Source organism: Puma concolor, chromosome B3, assembly GCF_028749965.1.
Source record: "Puma concolor isolate L17-30 chromosome B3, mPumCon1.1.hap2, whole genome shotgun sequence".
Lineage (NCBI taxonomy): Eukaryota > Metazoa > Chordata > Mammalia > Carnivora > Felidae > Puma > Puma concolor.
In genome coordinates this window covers 123,597,288-123,602,918 of record NC_141672.1, presented here as the reverse complement: position 1 = coordinate 123,602,918, position 5,631 = coordinate 123,597,288, and positions in this window count along the sequence as shown.

The following is a 5,631-nucleotide window of genomic DNA, read 5'->3' as shown; positions in this document are numbered from 1 at the left end:
CATTTTTGTCATCAAATATTCCAATGTTAATATTTTCTCTAAGGATATACCTTAAGTAATTCATCCATTGTCCAGTTGCCAACAGCAGTGAGAACCATTTATGTATCCAGGCCATGATGGTATACATGATTATCGTCTTCCCATTTACAATCCCACACTTGGAGAAATGAATGGGAAGGAGACCAGAAAAAGTCAAAGGAAAATGTCCACATGCAGGTTATGATGTCATCTGATTCACGTATTCCATAATAACACTGTCCACACTGCTATTTTTTCTACTCCCAGGGGGTTGCTTTTTTTCTACTCTTTTGTTCAAATCAACTTTTAAAAAGTGACTTCCCCGGAGTAAGTGCAGGGAAAGATGGCCTTTAAATTCTGTTGTCGCTCACAGCTGCTCTGACTCCCAGAATTGTATCTAGATGATGTCTTTATGCCTTGTGAAATGGTTTACTACTTATATACATTTATTCTTCAATCATTTTAATTAATCATAAAAATTTAATAAAAATTGTATTCATTGATCATTGAAAACATGAAATAAATTCAAAAGGTACATAGTATGATGGTCAATGAATGCTAAGGAAATAATTTTTTATTAATGTATATTTATAGAACATACCTAAAACAAATAAAATTACTAGTTTGATTAAAAGAAATTTTTTTTGTTAGGAAACTAAGGTTTGCACAAAGAAAAACACTCAAATTTTTAATATTTTTCTCTTGCTGGCAATGGCATTTATAGAGACTTGAAAACAAACATAACTAAAATTAATTATAGGTGTATATTGTTTACTGAGATGACTTATGTAAAAAGTCAATACACACAGCCCTTTATTCAACACCTGGATACTCTATTTTCATGGTTGTTCAGATGCCAACTCCAATTCCCGGAATAAGAATTGCACATCATAACAATTCAAATGGAGGCTAATGGGATACAAAAGTGAAGGCAGTCAACCTGTCCTTAAGAGCATGAAATGCCTGAAATAATAAATATATGAATACAATTATTTTGATTTATTTAACATCAACGTATGAAGACAGGTGCCTCTAATATTCCAAGGATTCACATATTCCATTAAAGAGTGAAACCATCATGGGCATACAGCTTCCATCATGCATCTTCTATTGGAAAAGGATTACATCACCACTCAGAAAACTTACATTTGAAACAAAGGACTGATGTTTCCTCTGTCTGTCACGTTGTAGTGCCATTACACATGGCATTTTTCCAGTTTCACAGCCACCCAAACTTGGCTGAATTCCAGTACCATTTCCTCTGGCCTATCTTTCATTCTGTGAGGATGATTTAGATGTCTCCTCCCATTCTCCACTGTGCCTTTCATGAGACACGTTTCTTTCTATATTATCAATGTTTTCATGTCTGTCTTCCCTGGGGGATTCTCAGATTCCTAAGGTCAGCAAATATATCTTTTCATTTACACATGCCCAGAATCCAGCAGTGTGTGCATCCTACACATTACTCATTGCCAGTTGAATGAATGAATAACGAACCTAAAGCAGAACAAAGATTTCTTGGCAAAGTTCTTGATGTCTTCCACAGGGCAGTAATGGTGTTGTTTTGACTCTTCATGCTTCTGCTGGACTACAGTAAACAAAGATCTTGTTTGTTCCAATAAAGTACTTAATTAAGAAGAGTTGTTGAAATGTCAATAAACATTCAAAAGGGAGGCTTTCTGGAGATAATTTGAAATTCAAATAATCTGGCTGTGATAAATGAGAGCTGATGGTAGAGAAATTATTAGTCATCCATCTGAATGTGCTTATTAGCCCCATAGCAGTAGTTAGCACCATGTAGAGAAAAGAAGGGCTGGAAAGGTCCTGGAGAAGCTACCCAGCCAAAGGTCAGGAGAGGAAGGAAATCTGGCTTCTCCACTTTTAACCCAGGCTGCTCAGCTCCAAGTCTTCTTAGAGCCCATTATGCATCCAGGACTGTATGCATCCAGGACTGGGACAAAAAGCTATGAAATACAAAGATCCTGTGTTAGGTGAGGCTGACACTCTAGGTCCAATGTCAGCAGATAGCCCCCTTCAATCACTTCATCTTCTATCAACTGTTGTCCTCAACCAAATTGTAAACCAAATACTAATTTGGGAACCAATTAAGGGAAAGATAAATGTCTGTGACCCACATGACAGGCTGTCTGATTTTTTTCCACTGCCTTGTGCCTTTTATTCTACTGATAATTTTGATGTAGTTCCATAAAAGAGCAAAGAGGGAGAGTGGAGTGTGGAAAGATAGTATCTATTATATTCAAGCACTTCGGTGATCTCTCATTACAAGAAAGAGATTATTACTGTTCTGTGCCAGAGACAAATGAAGCTCAGAAGAGCTAATTAGCTTCTCCCAGGTAACATAGCTAGAAAATGATATTTGGTCCAGGTCTTTTTGTGTTCATCAAAGGTCTGACATTATTGTAGTAACATCTTAGTTCTAGAGCTAAAAAATGCTAGCAAATTGGTTCTTTCTTTTAATATCTGTGCATTATTTATCTTCTTTTTCCATACTTTTGCAAATAAGCTTTATGAAAGAGTTCCCTCTATTTTTAGGAATTTTATTAATATAAGTCATCATTTATAATGTTTATGATTGTTTTCATTAAGATAGTTATTTTATTTTTTAATTTTTTTAAATATAATTTTTTGTCAAGTTGGCTAACCACAGTGTATACAGTTTGCTCTTGGCTTTGGGAGTAGATTTCTATGATTCATCAGTTACATACAACATCCAGTGTTCATCCCAACAAGTGCCCTCCTTAATGCCCATAAGCCATTTTCCCCTCCCCCTCCCCACTCATCAACCCTTAGTTTGTTCTCTGTATTTAAGAATCTTTTATGGTTTGCCTCCCTCTCTGTTTGAAACTATGAGTTTAACATATGAGTGAAAACATATGACATCTGTCTTTCTCTGACCGACTTATTTCACTTAGCATAATAGCCTCCAGTTTCATTACATTCTTGTAAATGGCAAGATTTCATTCTTTATCATTGCCAAGCAATATTCCATTGTGTGTGTGTGTGTGTGTGTGTGTGTGTGTGTGTGTGTATATATCTCACCATATATGTGGTATACTATATATACCATTGTGTATATATGTATATATATATATATATATATATATATATATATACATACATATATATATATACCACATCTACTTTATCCATTCACAGGTGGGATTTTTTTATAATTTAGTTATTATTGATAGCACTGCTATAAACATTGGGGTACATGTACTCCTATGAATCAGCACCCCTGTATCCTTTGGATAAATCTCTAGTAGTACAATTGCTGGGTCATAAGGTAATTCTATTTTTAACTTTGTGAGGAACCTCCACACTGTTTTCTAGAGTGGCTACACCAGTTTGCATTCCCACCAACAGTGCAAGAAGTCTCCCTTTTCTCCACATCTGTTTCCTGAGTTGTTAATTTTCACACCTCTGATCGGTGTGAGGTGGTATCTCATTGCGGTTTAAGATTTGTATTTTTCTGATGATGAGCGATGAGCATCTTTTCATGTGTCTGTTGGTCATCTGGATGTCTTTTTTTGGAAAAGAGTCAATTCAAGTCTTCTGCCCATTTGTTCACTGGATTATTTGTTTTCCTGGTGTTGAGTTTGTTAAGTTCTTTATAGATTTTGGACACTAAACCTTTATCCAATAGGTAATTTGTAAGTATCTTTTCTCCTTTCATTTGTTGCCTTTTAGTTTTGTTGATTGTTTCCTTTGCAGTGCAGAAGCTTTTTATCTTGATGAGGTCCCAATAGTTCATTTTTGTTTTTAATTCCCTTGCTTTTGGAGAGGTATCAAGCAAGAAATTGCTGCAGCTGAGGTCAAAGAGGTTGTTGCCTGTTCTCTACTCTAGGGTTTTGATGGTTTCCTGTCTCACATTTAGGTCTTTCATCCATTTTGAGTTTATTTTTGTGTATGGGGGTAAGAAAGTGTTCCATTTTCATTTCTCTGCATGTTGCCATCCAGTTCTCCCTGCAATATTTGCTAAAGAGACTGTCTTTTTTCCATTGGATACTCTTTCCTGCTTTGTCAAAGATTAGTTAGCCATACATTTGTGGGTCTAATTCTGGGTTCTCTTTTCTATTCTATTGGTTATGTGTCTGTTTTTGTGTCAATACCATACTGTCTTGATGATCACAGTTTTGTAGTAGAGGCTAAAGTCTGGGGTTGTGATGCCTCCAGCTTTGGTTTTCTTTTTCAACATTACTTTGGCTCTCCAGGGTCTTTTGTGGTTCCACACAGATGTTAGGATTTTTTGTTATAGCTATGAGAAGAATGCTGGCTCAATTTTCATTGAGATTGCTTTGAAGGTGTAAATTGGATAGTATTGACATTTTAACAATATTTGTTCTTCCAATCTATGAGCATGGAATATTTTACCATTTCTTTGTGTCTTCTTCAATTTCTTTCATATTTTTTCTATAGTTTTAGCATATAGATATTTACCTCTTTGGTTATGTTTATTCCTAGGTCTTTTATGGTTTTTGGTGCAATTGTAAATGGGAGAAATTTCTTAATTTCTCTTTCTGTTGCTTCATTACTGGTGTATAGAAATGCAACCGATTCTGTACATTGATTTTATATCCTGTGACTTTGCTGAATTCACATATCAGTTCTAGCAGTTTTTGGGTGGAGTCTTTTGGGTTTTCCACATACATACTCATGTTTTCATCTGTGAAGAGTGAAAGTTTGACTTCTTCTTTGCCAATTTGGATGCTTTTACTGGGTCACAAAACAGCCCTCAATAAATATAAAAGGATTGAGATCACACCATTCAAATTTTCAGATGAAAATAACAACGCTATGAAACGAAATCAACCACAAGAAAAAAAAAAACTTGGAAAGCCTCCAAATGCATGGGCATTAAAGAACATCCTACTAAAGAATGAAGGGGTCAACCAGGCAATTAAAGAAAAAATTAGGGGCACCTGGGTGGTTCAGTCGGTTAAGCATCTGACTTCAGCTCAGGTCATGATCTCATAGTTTGTGAGTTTGAGCCCTGCATCAGGCTCTACACTAATAGCTCAGAGCCTGGAGCCTAGTTCAGATTATGTGCCTCCCTCTCTGCCCCTTCCCCATTCACGTGCTCTCTCTCTGTCTCTCAAAAATAAACAAATATTAAAACAATAATAAATAAATAAATAAATAAATAAATAAATAAGAAATTTAAAAATATATGAAAGCAAATTAAAATAAAAACATAACAGTGTTTTGGGATGCAGTAAACGCAGTCCTAAGAGGAAAATATATTGCAATCCACGCCTATCTCAAGAAACAAGGAAAACCCCAAATACAGAACCTAACCTCACTCCTAAAGGAATTAGAAGCAGAACAGCAAATAAACCCCAAAGCCAGCAGAAGAAGAGAAATAATAAAGATCAGAGAAGAAATAAACATTCTAGAATCCAAAAAACAGTATAATACATCAATGAATCTAAGACCTGTTTTTTTTTAAAAATAAACAAAATTGATAACCCAGACTTCCCAAAAAGAAAAGAGACAGAACCCAAATAGATAAAATCATGAATGAAAGAGGAGAGATCACAAGAAAGACTATAAAAATACAATTATTAGAGAATAATATGAAAAATTTTATGC